This window comes from Gadus macrocephalus, chromosome 23 (genome assembly GCF_031168955.1).
Source record: "Gadus macrocephalus chromosome 23, ASM3116895v1".
NCBI lineage: Eukaryota > Metazoa > Chordata > Actinopteri > Gadiformes > Gadidae > Gadus > Gadus macrocephalus.
Window position 1 is genome coordinate 17,978,934 of NC_082404.1, and position 17,483 is coordinate 17,996,416.

A 17,483-nucleotide genomic window follows, 5' to 3' on the forward strand; every position below is an offset into this window, starting at 1 on the left:
TGAACAACGCACTAATTTGGTCAGTTGGCCAAATCGAGTTCACCAAAAGCAAAACGACGGGGAAAAAAAGCTGAACATCAGAAATCCAAGAGAAAATCATATCTGAACAGGTGTCCAGGCATGACAAGTTGAAAGAAAAAACGAAGGAATGTAATTGTATATTCTAATCCATTATTAACTAATAACTATTAAGAAGCTTGTCAGGAGTAATGAGCAGCTATTGCTAGCAAATTATGATCACACATGCTTGGTTAACAAGCAGTGACATGCACTTAACAAACGCGTCGGATCTCAACACTCCATTAACCTTGTTCGCCGCGCCGTCCTCCGGCTGCGTACCTAGACGTAGCTTCATAGACCGCCAGCCAACGCGCTGCCTCCGTACAGGAGGATGAATAAACCCGAACCCGTCTGACCAGGCGTCTTCGTATCTCTTCCTCTATTTTCCCTCTGTGTGTCAGTTTGTTGGCGTTTCATTCCCTCCACCCCCCTCTCCTCCAGAAAAACACACTTTCGGGTAACCTCACGCACATAAACAAACACGCGTACGCGCACACAAACAGTCACTTTTTTTTTGGTAAGCTCACGTGCGCACCTAGACAAACACGCATACACACACACACACACACACACACACGCGCGCGCGCACACACACGCGCGCGCGCACACACAAACAGGCACTAATAAACACACAGAAGAGAACCCCCCCCGGAACGACACACACACCCCGGCATGCCCGGGGCGGCGTGCGGGGATGCCTCTGAAGTCCTCCACGGCCGCACTCCCCCCCCCCGCACTCCCCCCTCGCACTCCCCCCCCCCACACACTCCCCCCCCCCGCACTCCCCCCTCGCACTCCCCCCGATCCAAAGGAAAAACTGAATGAATAATAAACGCACAAGTGAAAGAGACAGTTGGGGAGGGGAGGGGAGGGGAGGGGAGGGGAGGGGAGGGGAGGGGAGAGGAGGGGAGGGGAGGGGAGGGGAGGGGAGGGGGGGGAGGGGAGGGGACAGGACAGGACAGGAAGAAGCTCTTTCAGATACCGAGAAAACCTTTCCTAGCAGCAATTTGTTTGGGGGGGGAGAGATGGAGAAAGCGAGTAAAGCGAACGGGGAATACTAGGAGCTGATTTGGCGAGGTGATGGAGGGTGGCGGGGGTCTTGCGCTTCGGAGAGGCTAAACCTCGTCGCAGAACACGGAAGACGGTGGTTTTAAGACAAGAAGCCACCGGAAGAGACCAACATGGCAGACTGGAGCAGGTTGTCGCAGTTGTTGGGCCTCAAGGGTCTGGTTACTAAAAGCAGAGAACAACACCGTGTTCACCTCGGCTTCCCTTTAACTGTCACGAGTAAAATGAGACGCTTTTATCCGAAGCGACTCAAGGGGGATCCAGGGACAGTTTATTAATGTGCTGGTAGATGTTAGGTAGCTAGTTGTAGTTAGAGGTAGCTAGTTGTCGTTATTTGCTCTGGGTATCCGACAGGTAGACTGCGGACGTTCAGTCTTTCAGCTAGGTGACCGACAATTGTACAAAGCCTCACATCTCTACTATACTTAGACTTTTACATTTGTAACATTAACCATTTTAAACCACAAAACACGACGCAGCTGGGGTTCTGCCCCAGGATACCAAGACAAATCATCTAACCATTTTTTTTCGCAAATGATGAGACAATAAGGCGGCGATCTTTGGGTATGAAACATAATGACAAATAAATTACATCAAACACATTTATTTATGTATATACAATGTGTTTGATGTAATTTATTTGTTTTATATCAGATCATGCTTCTATATAAAGGCTTCTGATATCGAGTTTGCAGAAAAGAAAATAGAAAGATAGATAGATAGATAGAAACCCATGAAAACAAGTTAGTGTTAGTGTGTGTGTTTGTTTGTGTTAGTGTGTGTGTTTTTATTAGTTAGTGTTGGTGTGTGTGTTTGTAATAACACGTTGGCAGGGCTTACACGGCGTCGAGTCGAAATGTATCACATTAGCAGATAAAACGGTAATCCCTGTTAGTGTGGACAACTTCAATAAGACGTCTCAATAAAAACGGTCCTCTTCAATAATGGAGGCTGGTTAAATTAATGAATAACATGTAATTAGAACTGGGGCTTTTTCATTACGCTTTAAAAAAATAGGTTGATACTATTTCTGAGGAATACAGAGTGGACAAAAATAACATCAGTGCGTCTATAAAGACAGCTCCAAGGTAAGAGCGTCCATTTCTTTGCGGCCGGTAAAATGAGGACGTAGGAAATGGTAGCTTCTGAGAGACATGAGGAGTGTACCCTAAAGGGAGGTCTTACATACTCACACTCCCCTCTCCTTGTACCAGAGTGTCTCTTCTGGTTGTTAACGTGTCAGAAAGCCTTGGGAGAATACTCTGCAGTATGTTGCATTGAAACATGACTTTTTCCTTACCCTTGGATGTTGCATTGAAACGCTGTATTCATGACTCTCTACTAGGGCTGCACAATATATCTAATTTTTATCGCGATGACGATATTGGCATCCCACGATGACACGTAGTGTTCCCGCGATATTTTCGCGATAATTTTTTAATTTTATTTATTTTTTTATTTAAATTTAAATTTTAAATTTTAAATAATGCGTCCTCAAAAAAAAGAAAACGAAAAAAGAAACGAGCCACGCCCATGCAGTAAACGCTCTACCTCCGCTGCAAAGCAAACCAAGCGCTCCCTGTACACCTGTCTGCGACTGCGTGGGTCCGGCGCGAAGCGTGAAAACAGGGGGAGGGGGCGTGGCCTGGCCTGGCGGCAATTTGCCGCTGAGCACAGTGTGTGGCTCCTACCACAAGGGGGTGGTAGAAATTCGAAAGATTTATTTTTCAATGAATAATCGTGGTAAATAATCGTGATATCAATATTGATCAAAATAATCGTGATAATCATTTTGGCAATAATCGTGCAGCCCTACTCTCTACTGCCATAGTATGTTGCATTGAAACACACCAGCTATGACTATGTCCTGCCCTAATATGTTGCATTGAAACACTGTGTTCATGACTCTCTACTGCCATAGTATGTTGCATTGAAACACACCAGCTATGACTATGTCCTGCCCTAATATGTTGCATTGAAACAATGGGCCCTATTTTAACAGTCTGAAACGCAAGTGAGAAGCACCAAACGAAAGTAGCTTTGTGGGCGGTTCTATGGCGATGTTGCTATTATACCGGCGGATAAATTACTCTTGCGCCCGGCGCAAATCTAAAAAGGGTTGCCCAGAAGTAGCCTAATTACCCGTAGGTTTGGTTTGGGCGTAACGTGCAACAAACCAATGAGAGTGCCAGCTCCCATCCCCTTTAAGAGCCATGAGCGCATTTGAATCTGACAAGTTGATATTTTGACATCGCGTTTGCAGTCTTCGATGAGACAGATGCATGACCACATGAATTTCAAACCTCAAATGGCTCAGTTCATGGCCAAATAATATGGCCTAATTCACACATGGAATAGCGTTTTCTTTCACAACTTCAGAAAATAAATTTTCGCCAAAAAACTTAAGACATATGATATGCGGTAACCGTGGTTCTGTCTAATGATATACGCAATACATTAACAAACATCGTTTCTTACCAGTATTGTATACATTATTGTTATCGACTTGGACTGTACTATGCGTTACGTGTTTAGTGTTCCTGCGTTTAAACAGATGCACACACGCTCGCCCGCATTCATTAATTATTTTACACATACACACACGCGCACCGCATTCATTCATTATTTTTCTTCCGTGGTAAAACAATGTTTTCTCACAATCAAATACTCATCAATCCTAAAATGTATGGGCTTGTACACAATGTCTGTTTCAGATGCATTGATTTAAAAGTACAACTTACTACCACTGTATCAGCTGTTCTATCCCAAATAATTGAACAAGAACGTGTGGCTAGGTAGATGAGAGAAGAGTGTATGCGCAAGGTGCACAAGCAACATTATGCATGCGCCCTTAAATTAGCATCTGAACAACGCGCCACTGACTTTAAACCAGGTATTTCCTGGTTTGTGGCAGAATTGTTTTCTGAAGCTGCAAAATAGCACCAGGGAACGTTTGCGCCAGAACACGCCTCCTACTTTCTACGAACCGCCCCTCGGGGCGCAAGATCATACCCTAATTTAGCGACTCGTGCCTGTGGAGGGAAAAGAATGCTCCGTGCCAGTTGCAAACTAGCAACGACACATGCGTCGGTGTAGAAAGTAAATTGCGCTGGATGCAAGATAGGGCCCACCGTGTTCATGAATCTATTCTACCCCAGTATATTGCATTGAAACACACCAGCTATGACTATGTCCTGCCCTAATATGTTGCATTGAAACACCGTGTTCATGAATCTATTCTACCACAGTATGTCGCATTGAATCGCACCGGTGATGAGTCGTTCCAAAACCCTGGGATCTTGCATTGGAACACTCTGTTTGCGACTCCTTCCTGCACCAGAATATGGTGCATAAGAACATATGGCCTTGAAAGAACCGTGTTCTTTCCTTTGTTTCGTTTTGTCTTTGTTGTTGTTGTTGCCTTATGTTTTTAGTTTTGTAGTTTGTGTTTTTTTGGGGGCGGGGTATGGGGGTGCGAGGGGCGGGGGGGTAAACCAGCGCTGCAGTTGGTTTCTGTATTAGAAACATTTGGTCAATTAATCACAGCTAAGCAGAACTGAGGGATTATGCACTTGAGTGAATCTCATTTCAAGCTGCTGGTCCCCGTGAGTGTGTTTGTGTTGGTCGGTGGGTGGTCGGTTGTGTGTTTTTCAATATGAGTGGGTGGCTGTGTTTGAATGTTTGTGTGTGTGTGTGTGTGTGTGTGTGTGTGTGTGTGTCCATTCATTTGAGCATGCATGCATCCATATGCGATTGAGTATGCATGCATGTTCCTGTGTTTGTGTACCCATGCGTGAAAGTGTGTGTGTGTGTGCGTGTGCTTATGCGTGTGTCTGAATGTGTGTGTGTGTGTGTGTGTGTGTGTGTGTGTGTGCGCGTGTGTGCTTATGCGTGTGTGTGAATGTGTGTGTGTGTGTGTGTGTGTGTGTGTGTGTGTGTGTGTGTGTGTGTGTGTGTGTGTGTGTGTGTGTGTGTGTGTGTGTGTGTGTGTGTGTGTGTGTGCGTGCGTGCGTCACAAGCTCAGGGACACACAGACAGACGAGGAAGTCAGCGGTCTCTCTGTGTGAGAGGGAGACGCACAAGCAGGGCTCTGTTCGCCTCCGACAACACGTTCCATTCGTTAATAAACAAACAGCAAGGTTAACCGTGGCTCTCCAATGCTATTCATATATACTCTGCCATCGACCCATGGAATATACTCCAAGTACTGTTGGCTCAGAGCATTTACCAAGCCAAACACATAAAACAGCCCCCCCCCCCCCGCCCCAGTCCAAGTCCCAGTCCCAGCCCCAACCATCAACCACACACTCTGTGTAGCACTTGTTTATTTGCTCATTAGAATGTAGCCGTTGTCACGGCGATGGAGCGATGCGCCACTTCCACCAGCCCTTAAAAGGACAGTGTGCGCCTCATCCCGGGCAGCCGAGAGCTGCCGTTTGATTTGCAAACTGAACATTTTTATGGGTTTTCCATTATGGGGCGGCGGGCGCGTATCGACCGGCCACTTTGCGCGGCCGTGTGGCGTGGCGTGGAGCGGAGAGAACGGCGTTTTGTAGTGTGGGTCGCAGCGCCCCCGTGGACGGTATCTCTGAAGTATCGGAGGTATATACATGGTATTCTGTTCCTTTATTTTCTTATGTACCTGATGGTCTGTTGTTATCTGTCCAGGAGGGGGTGGGGAGACAGGGGTTGTGGAGAGCTACTGGGATTGATTCCCCAGTGGGATTCTACAACGGCCCTTATTGACGAAGAGACACAGGTTGAAAAGTCGTCGAGGGAGAAGAATGAGAAAGGCTTCGCATGCCAATGATTTTTGTGTTTTGATGCCTCAAACTATTTTGTGAATGAAATGGATAAGTATGGATCCGCAGTCGGACATAGCTAACAGAAAAAAACTTCTTAGGGGTTTCCTATCGGTGGACAATTTTTGCGGATTAACCAATTGAAACAGCTAGTGGACAAGTAGCCTATGCTCTAGAAAAGTTTGGTTGAAGGTTAACTTTACCCTGAATCCATAGACGTTTTAGAAAAAAGATTTCTAGAAGAGTTTAATTTTATTTTTAGATTTCATTGGCGGGGAATATTAAAGACAAGCTGCTTTAAGCAACAAAATGTTTAATAATTTATGCATCAAATAAGGCAATGTTTACTTTCCAGCTCATAAAAAACGGGCACTTCGTAGATTGACAGTTTTAGCACGAATATATATATTTATGCAGCCAACTCGTACAGAATATAAATACGAGATGATGTTAAGAAAAAAGTAGTACTGGTATCAGCCTCTCAACTAACGTGGCACGAATCCAAAATAAAGATGAAACGTAATATAACAGATTTTATCTTATCTTACAGGCACTTTTGGAAAGAGTGATAGAGTAATGCATTTATGTAGCAATTCTCTATGCAGTGGCCACTCAAAGCCCTTTACAATACTGCCTAACATTCACCAATTCCTACACACACATTCACACACCGACGGCGGTGTAGACCATGCAAGGCGACCACCAGCCCATAGGGAACACTTAGGGTTAGGTGTCTTTCTCAGGGACACCTCAACACTCAGCTAGGACGGGCCATGGATCGAACTCGCAACCTTCCAGTTAGCAGTCAACCCGCTCTACCTCCCTCACTCCCACTTGCCGCACATCCAGATTTTAACAAACTAATGTTCTGATACAGACATAAACAGTGGATCCCGAGATGACGAATACAAACGCCACAATAACCCAAGTGGGTCCTGGAGGTCAAGCACAATTCTCGAATTTCAAGAGATCACAGAGAAAATAATAGAAACATAAAAACATCGTACAGACGCGGCACAGAGAATCATCCTCTTAACAACACAGACCAACATCATGTCAACAAACAAACAAAGAAGAAATACATTCACACGTTTGATGGACGATAGTTGGCCTTTTTTTCAAACGATGGGGGGCTAGAGCCAATAGGAGCCCACTAAGCACAACGACTCACCGATGCTTACTGAGAATCGTGCACCTCTTCCAGCCTCGATACTATGGCCCGTCCACCAGGAGAAGGAGGTGCAAGGAGGAGCCTGAGGAGAGGAGATGGAGGTGCGAGGAGGAGCAGGACGACCAGACACAATGAGGAGTCGCATGAGGAGAAGGCGGGGGGGAAGGGGGATTCACGAGGAGGAGGAGAAGAGGAGGAGTTGCGTTGAGGATCGGCGTGAGGAGGAGCCGAGGAGTCGATGGTGCAATGAGGAGCAGGATAAGAGGAGGTGTGTTGAGGAACAGGAGGAGAGGAGGAGGAGTCGATGGTGCAATGAGGAGCAGGAGGAGGAGGAGGAGGAGGAGGGAGAGGAGGAGGAGGAGAAGGAGGAGGGAGAGGAGGGAGAGGAGGAGGAGAAGGAGGGAGAGGAGGAGGGAGAGGAGGAGGGAGAGGAGGAGGAGGAGGGAGAGGAGGAGGGAGAGGAGGGAGAGGAGGAGGAGGAGAAGGAGGAGGCTCCTGGCGGCTGGGCGGTCACCTTGAACGCTCCTCTAACTCACAGCGATCAGTCAGGCTCCGCTGCGCTCCTTCCCCGACCTTCCTCCAGGCTCCTCGCCGAGGGGTGAAAGGTTACCTAACAAGACACCGCTATCCCCCCCCCCCCCCCCCCCCCCCCCCCTCCTCCCTCCCCCCTACTCCCTTTAGAAAAGCGGAGCTAACCTTGATCACTGTGTCTTTGAGTAATGGAGGAATAACAATTATGTCTGGAGGCTGGATCCTTCTCCCTTCGCCCCATTGTTTGTTTTGGTTTCTCTCGCTGTATTTTATTTTTTCAAGCTCCAATCTGGGAAGGAGGACTCTCAGGATCAATGCCATGTGATTGGCTCGGCTATGTTCGTCGTCTCTGAATAAGGCCGCCACGGTTGTATTTGCTCGCATGTGACAAACTGAAAATCATGTCCAATTTATGTACCCCGTGAATTGAATTACCTTCGTTTTTTTGGCGTTGTCTTCCGAGTCGGAGAGCTCCAAGAAATGCTTGCCTGTGTGTGCCCTAAATAATGTTTACTTTGGGAATTAATTAAGTCGGGCAACCTGCTTTGGTTTACAACTCACTGAGATGTTAATGCATTCCGATGTCGTCCAATGTATTTATGATTTTACTGGCAGCTTGCACTCATCCAACTTTAAATTGTCCCATACTTTTCCAATGTTTTCAACGTGATTAGTTGCACTGCATCCATCTTCAATATTTACGGTGGTTAAAATACATTTTATACTTTTTATTTATAAGCAAAGATATGAAGTGAAGAGGCACTTAAAAAACAAATGTCAAGTTGCATCTTGTAGGAAGGCAATTCTACTTGAAATAAATCGACTCAAAGTGATGCTAAGCTCCCAATAAGCGACGTTTGCTCAAAATAATGTCAACTTGTATCAGTCTGTCGCACAGCTAGGTACGGGTTCAAAGTTAGCGTGTTGGCTAAAACCGATAATTTAACCACACACACACACACACACACACACACACACACACACACACACACACACACACACACACACACACAGGCGGATACAACGCCATCCACTTGTAAGCTATGCATGCATCGTTCAGCAGTGACAGCCCATTAACTCTGCCTGCGTGCACTCTTGTGCTTCCATGCAAATGAGTAACGGCCAAGCGGAGTGGGCGATTGCGTGTGTGCGTGCGCATTCCCTCACACATGTGCACGTTGGCCTCATCAAGCTAAACCGCCAACCCCTCTTCCTCCCTTGCCTTTCTGCGCGCCTAGCTTGGGGTAGCGCCTAGCTTGGGGTAGCGCCTAGCTTGGGGTAGCGCCTAGCTTGGGGTAGCGCCTAGCTTGGGGTAGCGCCTAGCTTGGGGTAGCGCCTAGCTTGGGGAAGCACCTCAGGATATCCCCTCTCCTTCCTGCACGGATCACACCGTCCGCATAACAAGACGGCTTTCCCTTCCTACAGACCCCCTTCAAAGCCCTTCTCAATGCCACTGTATGTTAATAATAACATTAATTACATTATGACAGTAATGCATATCACCAAAACCATGTTACATTTTCAAACACACTGTCTTGAGACGGACCGTTCGATCTGGGGAAATTAGTGTGTTCAATGTTGAGATATAGCCCACGATTACATCTGGTGAATTTAATTTGCACAATGTTGAGATATGACCGCTATTACATCCCGTGAATTGACTATGTACTTTGGCGAATGCACTACCTCTGATGTAACCATTATACATGACCATCATCCTACTAGCGTTCTGTTCTGGCTCCTATAGCTACTTGGCACCCTGTCCAGTCGTGTTTTTCCTTTTTAATGAACAAGGCTGTGCAGCCTTTTTTTTTAAGCTACTCCTATTCTCAGCCTCACTTGTATAGAAGTGCAGGCTTGATGTAAAATAACCCCTTCAGAATGATGTTGCAATAAAAGCCCTGGTAGGGATACAATCAAAACCAACACGTAGATGTTCTTTCATTGTTTCCTTTGCTTGTTCTCTACGTCGTTCATGTGGTTGTTTTTATTTGTCAGTTATCCAAGTTAATGAGAGCCAGGCAGTCGGGGCCCCTGGTTCACTTAGCAGGCAATACACCCACGTAATCACACGTTACTTTAGATAAAACATCAAACTGAACGAAATTATCATAATGAGGTCGGTGGAATCAATGCACAAATGGAGGAGAAAAAAAAGTCTACTTGTTCTACTTGTTCGCGCCGGATGTTGGTGGAAACAGCGTTATGGAGAGTTCATAAAGATTAGGAGATTACGCTCCGAGACAATTAATTACTTAATCGTGATATTCAAAAGCTCAAATATAAGATGGGTTGTTGATGTCTTCCCAAGGATTTACAATAAGAGTAATATTGTAAAATTATGTTGGTTATGTTGGTATTTTCTGGGTTCAATACCCATATCCACAGTCTACCTGTAGGCGTCCTTCAGCAAGACGCCTGAGACGCGTGTAATGAACACACTGGTAGGTAGGTAACGGGATGCATGTCAACGTGACTGTAAGTGTCCCTGGTTGATCTCGTCCGTCTGCTGAAATGAAGCAGGGATCTAGTTGATCGCTGTCAGAGAAAGGCCGGCTGGGTGACTTACTTTGTCCTTTAACTGGCTGGGGGGGTCGATAGTTGGCCTGAGTGCTGCTGCTCAGCTGTAACCCGAGACGTCTGCTGATATTTCAGCGCACACAGAGAACCACAAAGCTATGGGATCATCCATAATCATAGCCAGACAGGCTCCCTGCCGCATCGCATTTGGGATGTTATTTATTAAGGATAGCTATAATAGCAGTGCTTCAATCACCTCTCACACACAGTCAGAGAAACACACGCACACACAGGCAGGCAGGCAGGCAGACAGACAGGCAGACAGACAGGTGGGCGGCCGCATCAGATAGAGCAGACAGGCTGATAGGAGATCAAAACAAACACAAATACAATTCAACGTGCCGTGGTATAACTCTGAGCCACAGAATGCCACTCTGGCAAGGACGCGCCAAGGGCATCCTGCACTCAGACGCCTCTCTCCAATAACTCAATAAGCAACATCTCCTGCATGCCAACCCAGGAGGTCCAGCCGGACCAGGTCATCTCATAGTCTCCCCCCCCCCCCCCCCCCAACAGAGCTCCACATAATGGATTCCTCCGTCAGAGGGTGTCAAGTCATACGAATTTCCCGGAATCCTTCTGGTGGAATGATGACATTCTGAGCCATTGCTTTGGGAAGCGTGGGGACTGCGGCATATCCCCTGGTAAACAAAAAAAAGAGGGACTGATTCGGTCGTGTGTCGGGGGGGTGGGGGGGGGGGGGGGGGGGGACGTCTAAGGTTTCGCTGTCGGCGCGGTGGAAACATGACTAAAGCAGAGCCTGGATCAACATGAGGTGGACGTTGATTAGTAGTTACTCGTCATACGCTGTTTCATCATGTTAACGTTGGAGTAATGTGTGTGTTTTGCCCTACATCGTCATGTCTCTCAAGGTGGATCGGGGGGGGACCGTTGTTTCATTAGTCTTGCTAAGATCTAGCTAGTTTTATAATAGATAGCCCACGCTAACAATAGACACGTCTTTATCTTTTGGCCAAATTCATCATCATGTTGCGATGACGTGTCTCTAGGTAAATGGCTAAAGCAAGTGGGGAACGTGGTTCTCATTTGTCTTAATTAAAACCGTGCTATGTTAAAAACAGCCCCTTCTTCGACCATTAGCCAAATAAAGAACAGTGAGACTTTCAGTCCACATCAAGTTAACCCGCCGCATTGTGATAGAACTACAGAGGCTCCCCACACTGGGCCTAATATCCATGGGCCCAATTAGAATAATACAGCGCTCTGTGCTGAAGCTAATCAGACTCCGTCCGGGCCCGTGTCCCACGCGCTCACACTAACATCCATGAACGCTAATAGGCCCCGAAGATCACTTCCAATATATTCCACAAAAGTCTCCGGTGGTTGAAAGGAGTTTGTTCTAAAGGCATCACACACATCTCCATTGAGAAGGAAGTCACAGATCATTCAGTGAGGGAGCTATCTGTGGGGGAGGAAAGGGGGGGAGGGAATGGGGGAGGGAGGCCTTTGAGTGAGCCCCCCCCACCCACCCACCCACCACCGCCCCCTCACCCCACCATTATGCCTAGCAGGGAACTTAAGATGAAACATGGAAGTGACACAAGTGAAACAGTCACCGCTAACGTAACGATTTTCCCCGAGACATTGTTCAGAGAAGGGAGTTGGCGGTTGGAGGTAAAGTGTTAAATGAATGTAAGCCGTGTCAGGTGCCATTCGTCTCCGCGTACAGAGCATGCAAGACGTAAAACACCCCTGCCTGCTCCTTTTACAGTATGATATGAATTATTCGTAAGAAAGCTGTTTCGGAGAAAAGCTGCTAGGCCACTGTTGTGTAAATGTAAATGGTCGTAAACTGTTTTTGTTGTTTAAATGCTCTGGAGCCCACACATTATGGATATCATAAATATAAATATCTAAACGCGTTGGAATGAGATCATGGAGAATGCTAGTCCCATGTTAAAATCCGTTACATTAATAATGTAACCGTAGGCAAAGGTTGCATATGTAATGAGCATTTAGAGTTCAAATGCGGTCATCACAGAGAGAGGCGAGAGATTAAACCAGCATTTCCAAGCTTTTAATATATCGATGAATAAAATATGTTCACCAAAATATTTGACCGTAAAATACAGCCGAAAAAAATCAATCACAACAGCAGCACCCAAGTTTGGTTGCTTTGTTGTTGTTTATCTTCCTTTTGCCGGTTCGGCACAACGGAGGGTGTTTTCCTCTCGGAAGGAGACTCCAGAACAAGACTTGGCTCGACATGTTGCTCTCCCACAGAGAGCAAACAAGTCTCCTTGCTTTCACTGCAAGGGTCCTTAATCTGCATGCAAAGTCTACTTCACTCCCTGCCTTGCTTCCTCTCTATCTCTCTCAACAGCTCTCTCAGTCTGTTTGCTTCTCTTGCTCTGTTGATCGCTCCTTCAGCCTGTTTCTTACTTCCTCTCCTTCTCCCTCTCTCTATCTCCACTTCTACTGCTCTCTTCCTCACTCTCCTTTTATCCATCACTTTGCTCTCGGTCTCTCCCTTTCTCATCCCCCTTTCTCTCATTCGCTCCAATTCTGTTTTGCCTCGTCCTCTGTCTTTATATGTCTCAGCTCTCTCTCTCCTTCACGCTATCTCTGTCTTTCTCCTTCTCCCTCTCTCTCCTTCTCTCAATCTCCCCTTCTCTCTATCTACGTCTCTCTCCTCCATCTCTCATCTCTCTCCTTCTCCCAATCACTTCTTCTGTCTCTCTCCTTCTCCCTCTCTCCATCTCTCTCCTTCTCTCAATCTCTCCATCTCTCTATATACGTCTTTCTCCTTCTCCTTCTCTCATCTCTCTCCTTCTCCCAATCACTTTTTCTCTCGCTCATCTCCCTCCTTCTCCCTCTTTCTCATTCTTGCCGTATCGCAACTTTGCCTCTCTGTCACTCTCCATCTCTCCTTTGCCTCTCTGTCACTCTCCATCGCCCCTTTCTCCTTTTCCTCCATCTCTCCTTTGCCTCTCTCCCTCTCTCCCCCCCCTCTGCCTCTCTCCTCCATCCTCGCCCTCTTCAGTCTGTCTCTCTTGCCCCCTCTCCCTCTGTCCATCTCTCACCAACAAAGTCTTCCTGTGGTGCTATCTTTCTCATTATGTCTCCTCACGCTGCAATGCTACACTTCGAACATGTGTAGCATTATAATTGAAAACACTTTACCAGGCTTCTATCTGGCCCTAGCCTGGGATTGCCTCACCACGTTCTATAACTCAAAATGGGGTGCGATGCTGGGTCTGGCATCTGGAGCTAGGTGAGGCTACCAAAATGGATATTGAGAAAAAAAAAAGCGATGTAGACGATGTATTGGTTTAAGGAATCTATACAGATCTAGTTTATGTTGATTTTTCTGCAGAGTATATCAATGATCTTATTTTCATCATGAATTGATTTGATATAGTCCGACTGTGTGTCACATGTTGTGCTGTGTTTCCTCGGGTTTCTCTTATTCATTATTTAACTTCCATATTAAACTTTATTCAAACGGTTCTCACTGCTCGCAATCCATCCATTACCCCAGACATTCTTTAATGTAACCAATGCTATCAGGCCAAAGTTTGGCCTACTTATTAATACATGATAATAATAATCACAGTTATGCTAAGAGCAATTCTGCCAATCAAACAACAACAACAATACTTTCACTATCGCTCCTAGCAATTAAACTGAAAGCTTGAAGCTCTCTTCTTCATTTCAAAATGAAAGCCATATAACGTAATCAGCCTCTTCAGTGAACATAGCCATATTGTAATTAATATTTCATACTGTGAAATATTTAATATCATCCTTCGCCCCCCCACACACTCCTGTAGCAATTTAGCGAGGACAGCTTCCAACACCCTTCTGAAGATTGGTCGTGTGTGCGGTGTCTGGGTGGTTAGGGGGGGGACGAACTTTGCCCGGTTCTGCGAAAAGGCTAGCCCCCCCTCCCTCTAGCCTTGTGCGGTTCATATCCTGTACTAATCTCCGCGCGACAGCAGCAGGATTAGAGAATCAGGGGGAGTATTACTAGCTAATCCCGCCCCGGCTCCTGGTTGGCAGAGATCAGGCGTGCCAGCGCCTGTTACTAAATATGGTCTCCCACGCCGACGACGGCATCGCTCCACGGTAGGGTGGGCGGGTGAAGGCAGGTTAAGCCCTTAAACCCCTTCTTCCTTCCCTCCCCCCTCACTCTCCTTCCTCGGCAGCCAGGCACCTTTTGCAGGTGAGGTCATCGAGTAACACACACACACACACACACACACACACACACACACACACACACACACACGCACACACACAAAAACACACACTGAGCATAGAGAGCAAAGGGCGACTGCAGTTTAGCCGAAGCGTCATCGCGCCGACCTTTTCGATTTCCGCCTTGGTTGACCCGAGCACGGATAAATTTCGAGCATAAGTGCTTTGCTCACATGGGCTATAAACCCTTAATAGCATCTAATCAATGTTAAAGTTTATGAGGTCAATTGCGGCTGCGGCGCTGTTGTACGACTGTGTTGGGGGAATAGGGGCAGGGCATCACTTCTGGTAATCTGACGACACGTATTCCTGGAAAGCAGAAGTGTCGGCCGGCCACACAGCACACACGCCACATGGCTGGGACGGCACTGGACACGGCAAAACGCTGAAGACTCCTAAGACACCAGGCTTTAAAGAACTTTCAAGCAAACATCTGTAGACCGTCACTCGATGGTGTGAGCAGCCGTTCACCAACGGCCCGATCAATTTCGCCCAACCCAGAAGCCCCAGCAGCACCGTGATTCAACACCGATTCAAGGCAGGGTTTTACCTGAGCAGCGAGAGGCCCTTCTGGGTTAATGTGCTGAAGTTCAAATGGACCTATTCTCTTTTAAGCCGACGCCGCGAGGCCGACTCTTCCTATGGCCTGGACTGCAGCTTTAAAGCCTCAGGATTGTGATGCTCTACTATAGAAGAACAGACGCACGAGGAAGGACCCACTATATAGCAGCTGTGGGTCAGGCCCCTTCAAGGAATCTAAAAAGAAATCAATAAACTACGATTGGTTGGTTTCTGTTTCAGTTATTTATGTCCTGTTTCTTATGAATGAGAAAAAGCGATCAATTTACTCCTCCGATGTCCCCTGCGAAGGTCACTCTCACATTTATTCCTTTTTTATTTTATTTTATCTCTCCGGAAGCAATCTTTTTCATATTTATTTTTAATATCCCATACACGTGGATGAGTGAATAGACAATCATAGCATGTGGACAATCCAGCTGCACAGCCTTTCAACAGAATGAAGCAACACATTTGAATAACTCTTTCGATCAAGTCTTCGTGGTTGATTTAATGATTTGCTTAGATTCATTATTTCTTCCTTCATTAACAGGACCACAATTGAGAATAGCAAATGCTGAATTAAGCTCTTGGAAGTTAACAACCCATCAAATGTGTAGCGAGACTTCTGCTCTCAAAACAGAACCGAGTACGTCCTGTTGTTTAAAGTGATGGATTGCTTCTATCGGTAAAACGTGTCTTCAGGCTGTACTCAGAGGTTAAATATGGAGGCTTTAGAATGTGCCACTATATCATTCCTACATAATTATATCACTGAACAACCCCGGCATTTGAATACAAAATACAAAATAGTTTACCCCAAAGCCATGACTACAAAACCACAATTTCCACAGATGGAAATTACATCTCAATTAGAGAATTGTTGCCTATTCACCGAGACACCCCATCAGTCACTTCGCAAACCACGCCAGGGGAGGTGGCGGGCGAGGTAACGCATTCGGAAAACCGATGTGCTAATAGAGCCGCGCTACATGCTACGGCAGCCGGCTCGACACTCCTAATCTCTTACCTCGCCGAGCGGCGGCTGGCGGGCTGATATTCACATGCCAGGCCAGGTCTTGAAGCAAAGGGGCTCCGCAGTGGCTTCCCCGACGACCCCCCGATCCCCCTCCAGTACTCCACCGCCGATACCAGATATGATAAACAAACACATGTGGACAGCAAAGCTAGCATGCCGCACGGAGACCCACAATGCTGATCTTGGCACTTCAAGCGGAGTTGAAGCGGTAACACCTCGCTAATCCCTCTATCAACTTAGGGATACAAATCACATAAGGGGATTGGATACTTAGAAATGATTTCCAACGCAGCTTCATGCCATGGACAGTTAGGCAGTACATATCTGTCGGGCTAGCTGTTTCTGCTACGCCAGGTTTCCCACAATAACAGGCTTCGCCCCAGGGGTAGGGGGGCAAAGGTGTGTGGTGGCAGGAAACCCACTGGGTTTAGCTCCATGAGACTTGACAGAACAACAAACTTGTTGAGAGTAACAAACTGGCCACTTTCTGTCACTGATGGGAAGCCTACTTCTTGCCAAATTCTCTGTTTACCGGCATTTTAATATTGGCCTTTGCATATTCATAACTCAGCCCTGTTAATTAAAACAGTGTGGGTAAACCAACCAGAGTGTTACAGGATTAAAATAATAAATAATAAAAAGAGAGGGTGCGTTTAGTATTTTGTGCTTGAATATAGTCGCTTCTCTTGCTATTCCCCTTCACCTCCAACAAATGATATTGGTACATTATGGAACACAAAATAGATAATATTATCAGGACGGGAAGGCCAGCATATTTGAAGTTTTGTTGAACTACAAAGCAGTTGTAGTTTTGTCCGCCGGAGGCAATGGAAGCAGTTCTCCATACAGAAACAAACAAAACAAGCTAACGGCACAGGATTGATGGCGCGGCTGGAGGATCCGATACCTCCATGCCTTTGTAATGGAACCCGGTACACTCCAACGCCATTATGGCTCGTTAGAGGACCTCCCCTCAACCACCCTGCACCAAATCATCATGGGCAGCCCATCATATGCAGCCTAGTCTCTCTATCAGCTCCCAGTTAGGTTCCCCCCAGACAGCCGTGACGGTCTAGACTCCTCTCATCCTTCCTGTCTCTGCTTGGTCCCCTCACCCCAGGGGGAGCATGGCACGCTCCAGAAGGCCTCACCTCCCCCCCCCCCCCCCCGCCGCCCCCCGCTGGCCCGGAGGAGATAAGGCCTGGTCCCGGACAATGTGTTCGTCCACTTGGAACGAGGAGATGCCCCGTCGCCGGGGGTCCGGAGGGGATCGAGCCGGCCGGCCGTCACCAGTTACCTTGAAGACGTGCCACGACCCACATAGGTCCTGGGAGCACCACGCCGCCACCGGAACGATCATCCATCTCTGTCTCGCCTCTGAACCACACACCACACACACGAGATGGTCCATATAGTATGCTGCTATGTGATGGTAATGTGTATGTATATATAC

The 17,483-nt window shown here is 46.9% G+C and overlaps 1 protein-coding gene across 1 annotated transcript in view; it reads right to left on the minus strand.

Annotated features, from left to right (window-relative positions):
- The window catches only part of LOC132452518 (cadherin-18-like), a 67,538-nt gene extending 51,320 nt beyond the window's left edge, over positions 1-16,218 (minus strand). The window contains 1 exon segment of the mRNA XM_060045182.1: positions 16,022-16,218. The gene's annotated coding sequence lies outside the window, so the exon portion shown is untranslated.
- Positions 16,219-17,483: the final 1,265 nt, after the last annotated feature.